The sequence below is a fragment of the Neofelis nebulosa genome, chromosome 1 (genome assembly GCF_028018385.1).
Source record: "Neofelis nebulosa isolate mNeoNeb1 chromosome 1, mNeoNeb1.pri, whole genome shotgun sequence".
Classification (NCBI taxonomy): Eukaryota; Metazoa; Chordata; class Mammalia; order Carnivora; family Felidae; genus Neofelis; species Neofelis nebulosa.
The window spans coordinates 110727495-110741312 of NC_080782.1; the positions used below are offsets into that span (position 1 = coordinate 110727495).

General features: G+C 42.3%; 1 long non-coding RNA gene across 1 annotated transcript; it reads left to right on the forward strand.

The window, feature by feature from the left end:
* Positions 1-4021: 4021 nt before the first annotated feature.
* Positions 4022-11976, forward strand: LOC131512644 (uncharacterized). The gene is made up of 3 exons (XR_009262220.1): positions 4022-4184; positions 4636-4754; positions 10705-11976. It is a non-coding gene; the product is annotated as an uncharacterized LOC131512644 (long non-coding RNA).
* Positions 11977-13818: the final 1842 nt, after the last annotated feature.

Below are 13818 nucleotides of genomic sequence, written 5' to 3' on the forward strand. Positions count from 1 at the left end.
GAACCACAGTACACCTAAAGCAAGCAGAAAAAAGAGAGTAATAAAAATGAGAACAGAAATCAATGAAATGATAGGATCTGTTTGGTATCAGGTTAATGTTGGCCTCCTAAGTTAAGTTGGAAAGGATTCTGTCCTCTTTCATTTTCTGGAAGAGACTGTATAGAACTGGTCTAATTTCTTTAAATGTTTGAAAGAAATAACCAGTGAGCCTGGAGATTTCTTCTTCAGAAGATTTTAAACCACAAAATCCTGTTTCTTTAATAGCTCTAGAACTATTCAGGTTATCTATTTTATCTTGGTGAGTTTTGGTGGTTTGGGCTTTTCAAGGAAAATCACACAGTTCTTCAAAGTTGTTGAATTTATGTGCATAGAGTTGTTTGTAGTATTCCCTCATGATCTTTTTTTATTGTCTGTAGGATTTATACAATATCTTCTTTCATTCTTAGTACTGACAATTCATGTCTTCTCTCTCCCTCTCCTCTCTCTCTCTCTCTCTCTCTGATCTTGCTAGAAGCCTATCAAATTTAATGATATTTGCAAAGAACCAACTTTTCGCTTTTTACAATTTTCTCCATTGTTTTTCTGTTTTCAGTTTCATTGATTTCTGCTCTTTATTGCTTCCTTTGCTCCCATTGCTGCCATTAAGGGATTGCTTGGGGACTGGGGTGTGAGGAAGAGAGAAAAGAAAAAAGAAACGATGGTTTTTTGCACTCTGAGAATTAGGACTCTCTTTCCCCAGTCCTTGAGCTGTCCTGGAGCTCTCCCCAGCCAGTTCCCTGGAGGCCACTTCTGGTTTTCCGGCTGCATTGACTTCAGGATGGGGGCAATCAGAGGGAAAAAATGGTAAACTCACCACGATTTCCATGGTACTCCAATTTCTGGTCTTCTTCCCCAATCTACTTGCTACTATTTAGTTTTCAGAGTCTTCATCTATTCTGTCCAGGTTATAGTTGTGGTTGGTAAGAACGACCAGGTAGAGTGTGTTTCTTCCATCTGATCCAGACTGAAACTTTTCCCACGTTCTTTGAGCTCGTTCAGAGAGAATTCGGGACCTCATATATGGGGCCATCATATCTTCTACCCCCATCCCTGCTGCAACTCCACTGGCTTCTCTTGTAGCACTACTGCCTTGACCACCATCTGTCTCTCTGGGTTCCACAGGGATTGTCTGCAGTGGAGGCTAAGGCAACTTGGATGACTGACACATCCAGGACCAGACGCACCCTGGGCAGCCAAGAAGCATTTCTTCCTTCAGAGATGAATTCCTACTACATGAGAATTAGTAGTTCATTCCACAGGGGATCCTCAGTGACTTATAAGTCTTGGGGCATCATATTCAAACATCATATTCAGGTTGTCCTGGTTGCCTATGGTTGATTTCATGAAGTTCTCTTCCTGGTCAGACTGATGGTTCATAAGATGACTTAATTGTTCTTATAAACTTATTCAGAAGAAAAATGAGCTTACCTTTTCCTCAGGCTCATGCACACTCCTTGTAGTCCTTTCTCCTGTTCAGGTGATTTGTTTCAAATCTCTAGTGCTCTGGGGCGCCTGGGTGGCGCAGTCGGTTAAGCGTCCGACTTCAGCCAGGTCACGATCTCGCGGTCTGTGAGTTCGAGCCCCGCGTCAGGCTCTGGGCTGATGGCTCGGAGGCTGGAGCCTGTTTCCGATTCTGTGTCTCCCTCTCTCTCTGCCCCTCCCCCGTTCATGCTCTGTCTCTCTCTGTCCCAAAAATAAATTAAAAAAAAACGTTGAAAAAAAATTAAAAAAAAAAAAATGTTCAAATCTCTAGTGCTCTGCTGAGAAGGGCACCCATGGCATCCTTACAAAGTTGAGTACCAATCTTCCTAGGGCAATTACAGAGAAACGTCCCAGTTGCAATACCCTGGCAGGCTTGATGGAGAGGAAGCTTGACACTAAATGAGAGCCCCATCCTTTTCCTACAGGCCCGCCTGAACCAAAGGAGCCTAGCAATTCCAGGGCCCGTCCTTTTAATATATTCTAAAATTAAAGTCAACCTGGAAATGAGGTAGGTGGGTGAGTGGCTGAAGCTAAACGGTCATTGTGTACCAGGCTGGTTATCCCACCGGTTGTTATACGATAACAGAGGATCAGATAAACACAGGCATAACCTCTGCCTCCATTGATAATGTAAATCAGCCCTTGTATCATTTGTCTTTCCTTCAGACTGAATACAAAAGGCATAGAAATGAACAATTCATGCCTAAACACAGGAGAGCTCGAAAGCTAGTGTATGTCAGATGTTTACTCTAGGTCATCATTAAGGGGTTGAGTGGATTTGCTTATAAACACAGGCTATTCTGTCGGGGGCCGGGGGAGTGGGAGAGACAAAGTGTTTCTTGTCTTGCGAAGACAGCTCTTTTAAAGACACACTGCAACTTTTCTGCCACGCACAGTAAGTTATATAGATAATTCTTTTTATAGGATATGAAATGTTGTCTCCTGAGCAGTGCAAAGCGTAATGTGTTATAGAAACAATGCTCTTTCTCTCCACTTTGTGCAAATGTCATTTTTCATTATCCACTGAGAAAGAGCTCGCTAGAGATCGAAATGAGAGCAGGGCTGCCCTTTCTGCCAATGGTCAGGCGCTTCCTGACACATAGTCAGCAAAGACCTCCATGGGAGCCCTGGGAGTTCTCCCCAGGCGGCTCCCCCAACAGCGAAGTGTGGAGCACAAGCCCCTGAAAGATGTCACATCTTTCCAGGCTGTCCATTTCCGCTGCCCTCATTCTCTGCTCAGGGTTTTGTGGGTGGTGCTGGTGGCTGTTGTTCCCACCCTGTCCAACCAAAGGCAGCTAAAGAAAAAGCACCAAGACAAACAGAACGAGAGCCTTGGGGACCCAGTAATGGGTACAGAGCGTAGAGTGTGGTAATCATTCTTTTGATTTGTGCTCAGATATGTTTTCTATTTGCTTTCGCACAGAATGCACATTTTCCCTCCGGATTGCAAATAATCTAAACCAGGGTAAAACCATCACAAAGTGGCCTTCAAACATCATGTCTGTATTGGAACTGAATGACTGATCAGACATTTAAATATGGAAACTGGGAATTCGGGTAAATTGCAGAGATACGGTTTTTTAAAACCTGCTCAGAGTTGTTTAAATAATCTTTGCTTTCTTGGGTCTCTCTCTCTCTCTCTCTCTCTCCCTCTTTCTCTCAAGAATTCTGCAGTTTTTCCTTCTAATTTTGCTCCCATTTGCTCCAATTTTAGTGTCGTTCAATGATTTGTTTGCCTCTAGAAATTATTTTTACATCACTCCTAACAGATGGAACAAGAAAGAAGATGAGATTGAATTATCAACATTCCCAATGTCTGGTCCCTCTGCCCTTTTGCCAGGGTCCATTTCCTGAGCTAATCAACAGCTTCTTACATCGTCATCAGTGCCTACTGTCAAGCCTCTTTGAAGTCAAAGACAAGCAAAGAAATAGGCACACACAGAATGATGGCTGCAGCCCAGTGTCCTGCACACCCCGCCCCCCAGGGGAGAGGGGAAAGGAAAAGCTGCGAGGGGGACATGGGATGGGGAGTGCCTGCTGTAGAAAGGAGTGTGCTCACACCCTGCTGGCTGAGGCTCCTGTCTGGTGGAGCCCCTGACAGCAGTCAGGCAAAGGAATCCTACAACAGGGTTCTGGTCCCACGTTAATGTCAAGCACTGGGTTTTCTTTTAGTTACTCAAGGATCAAAGGGAAATTATTCAATAAAAAGGAACTTAAAGGGGACTTCTGGGCCGACACAAACCTTAATCAAAAACACTTGTTCAAATGCAGCTTCCTTGACCTGCCTTTTCATATTGTCTTTCCAGTTCTTATACACATTTGTGATTAAAATAAGGATTTTCTCCATCACAATTCAGCGTTCCCCTCCCTCTCAGCTGACCAGGATCTCACAAGGGTGACATGACAGTTTGTTGCTAAGGAACTGAAGATATATGTCACAATTCAGCATTCTGATGAAGAAGAGTAAATACTTTTCAACAGATTGAACATTGAGTATAAATACGCAGTGTGCGTGCGCGTGTGTGTGAGTGCACGCGTACGTGCAAGATTATAACTGACAACAGAGAGAAGAGAAAGCACAAGAGCGTTCCTGTCTGAAACGAGGATGATCAGCCACCTCCTCTATGAAAGCTGCTCTTTAATAACCCTCAGCTGCCTCGCTTGTAAGAATACCATCATGCATTTGAACTTTTCACTTCGGCTTGTTTTGCTCCCCTCTGTTCCGATGCCTGTTCCCTCGCACTGTCGTGTCAGAGATTTATCACGCTGTGACCTCAGTCACGTTCTCTCTGAAAAGGAGTCAAGCACAAACTTCCCAAGTCTCTAATATTCTAGGTGTTCGGCAGGGAGACTGGAACATGAAATTCCTCCCACTTGAAGTACACCCACATCAGTGTTTTTTGAAAATCTATTTATCTTAGTCACGACCTATGAACATGAATAGAACGTGGCTAATGTTTCCCTGGATCCCATGTGCCTGAACACTGGGAAAAGTTAGAATTTATACAGTCGCGATTCCCAGGGAGAAGTGCAATAACTTCACAGTTTTTTTTTTAAATAGAATTCTTTAAGAAGCAGAACATTTAAAATGTGCCCTTTCTTTTTCTTTCGCAGCATTAAAAAAGATCTCTGCCTCTCAATTTGGTTTGCCTGCTATCATGTTGCTGATTCTGTGATTGTCAGATTAAGAAAAAATGGGAAAATCTAACAGCAGATAATGCCACAAATGAATGGTATGCATACAATAATAGATAAGTACACACCATGAATTAAAGAGGAAATGGATACATGTAGCAAAGGAAACAGTGATCCTTTGAAAATTGAAGATAAGAGCTTAATTACTTATATAGAAAACTACAGGAAGATGTGACCTGAATTTGATTGAAGAGAAGTAAACGTCGTGGTCAAATCCTTGGGTACTAGGCCAACATTTTGCTTGAATTCTATCCATCTCTCCTGCAGTAGGGGGCCAGTTCGGAGTAATAAGTGTTTACTCTGCCTAATTGAGGAGGTTGGACGCTAATGAGTTTTCTGAACACTGCAGAAAAGAATGTTCCATGTGAAGGGGAAACCAAAAGGTACATGGAAATGAAAAAAAAAAAAATGCCCTGGGAACATGTGAAAGTTCATTGAGGTGGGCTGGGAGAAGTCCAAACAAAACAGGTTTTAGAAAGAGGTGATGTGGTTAAAAACCACTCACTCACCCTGGCTAGAACACAACTATAAATAGAATTTGACCCTGACCTCCCATAAATGATCCAGGCATTGTTGACAAGCAGACAAACTCAGAGGGTGTCACTTGATTCTGTTCATTATTTATGCTACATGGGACTTCCTTCTGTGCTCCTTGCGGTTTTTCTCCCAACCACCCCAAAAGTTACATTCTACACATAATTTGAGAATAAAAAATAGGAAGCACCTCTAAATTGAAATGCCTAATCAGAAATGTGTAATTGAAGACAAACCTTTGATTAGTACCAATATAAATTTGGTTTAAGGTGAGTAGGGCTACTGCGTCTCAAGATGAGAACATTTAGGAGCCTCAACATATGCTGAATCCCTGCTGCCCAGGACTCTATTAAGGGGCAGGACAAGAAAAAAAGAAAAAAAAAAAAAAGGATAGACTCTGCCCTTGGGAAGTTAGGACATGACAGCAAAATCGTACCAAAGAGGCACACAGGACTGCATAAGCAAAAGGTTCCAAGAGCGGCCTTGGCTAAATATATTCCCTCAGAGAGGGAGATACTTGTCCTGATATCTAAAACAGAGGTAGAGGGGATGGAAGAAGGTGTCCTTGGGCTAGGGAATCATGCAAGGAAAGACGAGGAGGTTGAAGTAGCCCTGAGATGACTTAGAATATTCTGGTTATCCGTTGCTGTGCAACAAACTATCCCAAAATTTAGTAGTCTAAAACAAACCTTCTATTTTGCTTATAATAGTTGTGCCTCAATAATTCATGAAGAGCTCTGCTGCCTGGTTTATCTCTGATCTACATGGTGTCCACTGGGGCTAGATGGTCCATCTTCAAGATGGCTTCTGCACTCTTAGGTTTGGCACTTGGAGTCCTTGGCCTGCCTCTCTCCCTACCATCTCCCTCACCTCAACTTGGGCTCCTCATAGCATGACAATCCTTAGGGTAATAGGATTTCTTATAATAGCAAGCTCAGGGTTCCAAGAGAGTGTTCCCAGGGGGCACAGCCAGAAGTTCCAAGGTTTCTTATGACCTAACCTTGGAACATCCAGACATCACTTCTACCACATTCTATTGATCAAGCAGGTCACAAAAGCAGTTCATATTGAAGGGAATGGGATTGGACTTCATCTTTCTATTCTTTTTTAAATGTTTATCTTTATTATTTTTGAGACAAAGAAAGACAGGGCATGAGTAGGGGACAGGCAGAGAGAGAGGGAGACACAGAATCGGAAGAGGCTCCAGGCTCTGAGCTGTCAGCACAGAGCCCGATGCGGGGCTCGAACACGTCAACCACAAGCTCATGACCTGAGCCCAAGTCAGACACTCAATCGACTGAGCCACCCAGGAGCCCCTAGACTTCATCTTTCAATGGGAAGAATTACAACAAATCTGTAGCCAACTTTACCACAGAAAGTAATAAATAAAGCAGAATGATTTAAGTAAATGGTCAATGCCAGAGAGCAGGAGCAATTGTCAGAGCAAGAGGCAGAGAATGAGTATAGAGGGCTTTGTAGGTAAGAGATTTGAACATTCAAATAATATCACCTTTTCGTCCTGGCATATCCTCTCTTGTGGAATGACATGCATCTAAACAAAAGAGGGCACCATGATTTTCTAGAGTTCCCAGGCATTGGGACTAGATGAGCGAAGGAAATTGAAATTCCCCACTTGAATCTCTCCAACAGGATACTTTCTGGTCAGGGCATATTTGGTTGTAAAGAACAGAAACTCATTCAAGCCACTTTAAGGACTATTCAGCACCTCAGGCAAGCATAAGAGCATCCCAGGACAAGAGATAGGGATGGTGGGCCACAAGACATTTTCTAGGTCAGTCACTACAAACCTGAGAGCCTGGATTACCCTATCTGTCCCTGGTGGTGGTCTGAGGTCTCTCATCTCTGTGCCAGCTTTGATCTCTTGCTTGTCTTCACAGTCGAGCTTTCCCTGCTGACTCAACAGAGAACACAAAACCAAAAATGGCTGCTCCAGGCCTGCATGGCCTTTGATTCCAACCAACCAATATTATCTGATTACAGATTGTTTAATCTATGAAATTGAATTTGGAGGGGTCTCTGGTTAGTTTAGACTAGTCTATGGATTGGCTCCCTTTGAGTTAAATAGCTACTCTTCGTTCAATCAAGTATGGCTGGAGAACAGTTCAGATGTTTAATAAGAAAGTAATATAAAAGCACAATCACCTATGAAGTCTGCCCCTACGATCAGTAAGGGCACAGGTGGGGAGCCAGTCAAGAGAAAAAGTGTAAGAAGGCTAAGTAACAAGTAAGGAGGATCATGTGGAAAAGAGGCCAGCCCAGAGCTGGGAACTGGGATAAGGACAGAAGAGGTTGGTCCCCAAGCCATTCATGCATATCCCAAACCCTTCCCTGATGGAGGCAGACCCATTTCCTATTGAACTTGCCCTGGAAGCCTTGATGTATGAAGCAGCAAAGTAATGGACAGTAATGGATAGTATCAAAGAAGGGCCTTTCTTCCCTGGCTTTCATAGAGGATGTTAATGCTTATAATAGTATTGGGAGTATCAACCTTCTCCTCCCAGATTATTCTCCAGTACACATACCTACACCATAAGGGAAAGATTGATAGTATAAGCATTGGCTCTTTAATTTTGTCAATAGAAATTATTAATTAAAAAACTGAGTAGGAAAACAAATCCCAGTTGCAGAAAAGTATTAATGGTCCTTCATACTGTCATAGAAAAATGCAAATCAGGATATTCCTTTTCCCTAATTAGCAGACAAAATCCAGGATAAAGTTTAAGTTGATAAGAGCTCTTTCAACACTGGAGAAAGGTATTGACCTTCCTGTGGTAAAGGTAAGTATGAAGTACATTAAAATAACCATTGTCTCAGTAATCAAGTTTACCTCTACAATAACATTGGACTATGACACTCCATCAGAAATGCTGTCTGCTCAAAATTCTCCAGACAGAAGCCCTGAATGGAATTCTGCTAGGGTAGGAGAATTGTGGCTGGGTAGTCAAAATCAATTTGTCCCTGTGATTGACACGAGGGCCTGTATGGCAGCCAAGCTCTCTCAAACCATCTGTGCTCTGATCATGATCAATAGGTATTCACGATATGCCCGGGAAATGTGCTGTTTGATTACTTTTACATGGGAGAGAAGACAAAACACCTCAGCCTAGAGTCTTTTAATGTGGATGTAGAAGCTGGGTGATGAATTATTAGAATATAGAGTTTGCACTGATAAACTTTTGAACTTTCATTGAACTTGTAGATTAAGAATAGGCAGTTTTTCCAAGAGGAAAATTCACCAGACAACCAACAATTTTTCTTTCACATATTTAAGGGAGATGTTCGATCTGGTAAGGAAATAATAGTAATTTATGTCTTTGATAATTGAGAAGGATTATAGTTCTATACACAGAAAAAGCAACCACCACCCGGGCCCTGTGAGTCACAAAGCCATAAAAGAAGAAGCTTCCAGGTTAAAAGCAGATGAAACCTCCGGATTTGGAGCATGATGTTCTCCTAGAGGGAGCTGAGAAAGGGAAAAGAAATCCCCATCTACTTGTAAAATTAGGGCCCCCTCTCTGCCTTCCTTCCAAACAATGATAATGACGCTTTTCAAATTCAACTTGAGCTTCCACACTAACAGAAACACGTGTGCGCACGTGCGTGCACACACACACACACACACACACTCACACACAGAACCACTTCTCTGTGTGCATAGCTCTCTTGCATATACCATAATGCACAAACATAACAGACCCACACTGACCCTCAGTGGGAGACAACTGTCTAAATATAAGCAATGAAGCTGCCTCCTTCAACCTGCTGGGACCCATCATTCTCCAAATATCATTTGTCCTGTAATCTGTAGGAACAGCCTGGAGTAGATGAAAGGTTAAGAAGGAAGATTGCTGACCAGCTGGAAACATGTGTTTGTTACATTCAACTCACTACAAGAAATTATTTTACTGATAAAATAGTGTTAGCTGAGATCAGGTTCCTAAGAGATGGGAATTACTAATTTTGCTACCATGACACTGAACAGCTTGTATTAAAAATACACATCGGGGCGCCTGGGTGGCGCAGTCGGTTAAGCGTCCGACTTCAGCCAGGTCACGATCTCACGGTGCGTGAGTTCGAGCCCCGCGTCAGGCTCTGGGCTGATGGCTCAGAGCCTGGAGCCTGTTTCCGATTCTGTGTCTCCCTCTCTCTCTGTCCCTCCCCCGTTCATGCTCTGTCTCTCTCTGTCCCAAAAAATAAAATAAACGTTGAAAAAAAAAAAAAAAGTAGACAGTCCTACATATAAAAAAAAAAAAAAAAAAAATACACATCGGCTCGTGGCTCTTTGGCTTGGTTGGTACAATGCACCAAAGGCCTCAAGTAAACGCTGGCCACTCTTCAGTTCACTTGCCCTTATTAATAATAGATCCCCTATCACCTTCCTTCCCTGATCTCTTCACTGTAATGTTTTTGCTTCCATGGAATTCAGTTTGAGGCAATCCTACCACTACTATTAGCATGCATCTTGCTAGATGCTCAAAAATGAGAAGGACACAATCTTATCACAAGTTGCTAATAGCTGATGTTCATAAAGAACCATGGGTGTTATAATGCAAGGCTGGGAAACAGCCAACAAGAGTGAGATATACAGTCTTAAAGAGCAGTCTAAGGATGGAGCCAACAGCTCCATTTGGGGGGATTCAAAGTGCCTATTTCATTTGCAAGGAACAGAGATTTATGCAGGTTTTCTCAAGTCATGAGGGTTAGGTGTTATTTTAAAAACCCAACACCTTGCATGGAAAAGTCATCAAGAACTTGGACAGGCCTGGGTACTCATTATTCTATCTCTTTGTCTGAGGGCATCTCTACCATGTCTGCTGGTCTGGTCTGTCCTCCTATCTCTACTGACTTGGCTTACTCAAAGTTTTTATTTCCCCATAACTATGGTTTGCACATGACTGCTCACGACCTTGACTCTATCTCCTGGTGTTTGGTTTTAGCAAGCACTGCTAACTGTCTTATTTGAATTTCTAAAAAGCAGAGAGGGAACTTAGTTGCCTCTACTCAGATTTCATGTGGCCACACTCTGGGTTTATTGGCCAGCCACTAGATGCACTAATCTATGCTCAGTACCCAACCATAGGCCAATTCTCTATGGCCAAAAGCACCCAGTGAGGGGGTACAAATAAAGCTGCCCCTTCAGCAAGGACAGTTTAATTAATAAAAGGCTTGGCAGGCATTCTAAAGGCTGATCTGCCTAGTCCATGGGATAACTGGGAAAGGTTCCATGGAAGAGGTTACATTTGAGATGATCATAAAAGGATCCTGTGAAAGGACAGGCAAAGGTGGAGTTAACATGGAGGTAATTCCATATGCAAAAACCCAAAATAGTAAAGTAGGGAGTGTATTTGTGGGTATTTTGTTTTGGCTAGGTAGGGCAGTGCTCCTCAAATGTTCTGTGCATGTGAATCACCTAAGAATCTTTTTAAAATGCAGATTCCTACTAACTCTGAGGTAGGACCTGAGATGCTGCCTCTCTAAGTTCCCAGAGGATGCTGACGTGCTGGTACACACTTTGGATAGCAGGCCTAGAAGAAAGAATATGTCAAAGCTTTGAATACCAGGCTAAGAAATTGGTATCCACTCTACTTCAGCGAGTAATAAGCAGCTCTGGAGGACATGAGACCGAAGAATGATATAACCAGAGTGGTGTTAAAAGACAATGGATTCGGCAAAGCTTTGTGGGATAAATCAAAAGAGAACTAGAAGATCAGCTATTTAACAATTGTAAAGACCAGGAGAGAGGTAATAAGGACTAAAATAGGACACCTTCTCTGGAAGGGGAAAGGAAAGGATACATAAGATAATATATATAGCCAGTTGAACATGCCCTTCTCAACATCCTTACCAAGTCTTGCCTTACTTAACAAGAGGAGTCACTTCCTCAGGCATCATCTGGTGACATCTTTCTATGTCCTTTCCAGGGTGTCTGCTTTTCATTTCAGATCACATCTAAAGATACACACTCTCTTTTACCTCTAACCCTTAATTTCATTCCCCTGCCTAACCACATTTTTTATCGTGTGCAACTTGCCGCAGGATTTAACTATATTATAACCATGTGACTATGTTATTTAGCTATTATTTCATTGTGTACCAGTAACCAGATTCAGTAACTATATTTGTTCTGCTGAGGAGTTTTGTAGAAAGCATATCTGAAGGGCACTAGGCAATGAGGTAAAGTCTATTACTGCCTTATCACCATCAAGAAAATGATCTGTTTGTTTGCACTTCACTGGAGTGTATAGCCAGAGAAATTGAAAGAGAGTTTGGGGAGGGCCTGAGTGAAGTCCAGAGATGGAGATGGATGGATACTCTAAACAGTATGCTTTGGCTCAAGATCCCCAAAAACAGCTGTTACGAGTATGCAATAGGGAACTAGCCAAACAATGTATTGACAGAGAAGAAGAGATAAGGTGACAAACCTTATATTAGAATTCAGAATCTCTGTTATTATGCAGCTTACTCCATCCCTACTATACATTTAAAATGAAGGGAAAGATAAACTTGATGTTAAATACAAATCCTGACTGAAATTTTCTTAAGGCTAAAAGCTTCATAATATCCTGAGATTATGGCTATAAAGAAGAAATCTGTGCTTACCTATTGGATTGTTCATGCCATTTTGAGGTCGAATTCTGAATGCTGAACTTTGGTTTTCTGGTTGAACACTTGAGGTCCTTGTGCATTAAATAATTTAAACACCAAGCAGGACTTTAAATTCCTTCCTTTTCCTACTGGGCTGGGATTTTGTGCACACATGTAGACTTAGATCTTAAAAACCAAACAGTTGTTGCTGATCAGAAACCAAAACAAAACAATTTCTCCTGGAAAGAAAGAAAGAAAGAAAGAAAGAAAGAAAGAAAGAAAGAAAGAAAGAAAGAAAGAAAGAAAGAAAGGAAGGAAGGAAGGAAGGAAGGAAGGAAGGAAGGAAGGAAGGAAGGAAGGAAGGAAGGAAAGAAGAAAGAAAGAAAGAAAGAAAGAAAGAAAGAAAGAAAGAAAGAAAGAAAGAAAGAAAGAAAGAAAGAAAGAAAGGAAGGAAGGAAGGAAGAAAGAGGGAATGGAAGGAAGGAAGGAAGGAAAGAAGGAAAGAAGGGAGGAAGGAAGGGAGGGAAGAGGGAGGGAGGGTGGGAGGGAAGGAAGGAAGAGAAGGAAGGAAGGAAGGAAGGAAGAAAGGAAGGAAGGAAGGAAGGAAGGAAGGAAGGAAGGAAGGAAGGAAGGAAGGAAGGAAGGAAGGAAGGAAGTTAGTTGTCCAGGAGATTAGAGCTATTTTGATTGCACAAGAACATAATCAGAGTCAGGAACACAATGGAGGAAATATTCCCAAAGGAAATCAAGATTAAGATGCACACTTTGGCCTCCTCCTACAAATGCCAACTTCCCAAGCCCACAGGTCATTTTGACAATGTCACATCGATTCACATTTCACAATGTGCTCTTAACTTTAGAATCTTAATGTGCCGGTTAGAATTAGCTGTATCTTTCAAGAAGAGCCTGATCTTGACCATGCCCATTTCTGGAAAGACTTCTTACTTGGCTGGAGGCATCGGCAAGATGACTTGTCATTCTGGACTGTGCGGTGAGCTAGAAAGTTGCTATCTTATTTTCAAGCATACACATTCGCACAAATATACATACACACAAGCATTGTACATGTATACAAATAAGTATTACATGAACTGAATAGAGACATGTTATATACATAAAACTGAATATGTGGTATGTCATGTCCTCATAAAACATTGGGAAGGCATACTTTGAAGAGGACATGGAATTCTGGGAAAAAAACCCATGTTCCATAACAAGTGTAGTAATTATTTCACTATGCATATATATATCAAAGCATCATGTTGTACACCTTAAATATACATAATTTTTACTTAAAAAGTAAACTATTAAAAAATAAATAAGGAAGTGAGACTTCCTATATTCAGTGGAGGTGATGGTTATGGGTCAAACTCTCTGACCCCATTATCAGAAGTAAAACGAGGTTCCGGCCACTAGCAAGCAGCAGGGATGGAAGAGGAGAAGGCTTCAGAAGACTGGTGTGAACCTGTGGGGGTCACTGGGAAGGGGAAGAAAAAAGACATGCTGGACCCACTTCCTTTCCTCAGTTGTACTCCATGCTGGGGCTTAGGGCTGTGGACACGTTTCTGAGCATCCTGGTGGCGGCTGTGGGTGAAGGGGAGTAGAGAAAGGAGTCAGCCTCCCATGCTAACAACTCATGCTGTCTCAAAGGCAATATTTCCAGAGGAAAATATCCCAGATGCCACAAATCCTGCTTCCTACTTCTCTCTGTGCCAGCTCCTTGCCCAGTCCCACTTGGCCAAAAAGAAGAACCTCCATCACTGTAAGTAACATCCATTCCCAGAGAGGTAATGGTCTTTTAACCACACAGTCATAAAAGCTGCAACAAAGAAATCCAGCCTCTTTGGCTGCAGACTGCCATAGGCTCTTCCCTCCCGGCCTCATGAGCAGTTTCACATAGTGTTTGTGGCTGTCCAGCAGGTTCTACTTCCAGGCTTGCAGGATCGCTACTGGGTTCAAACC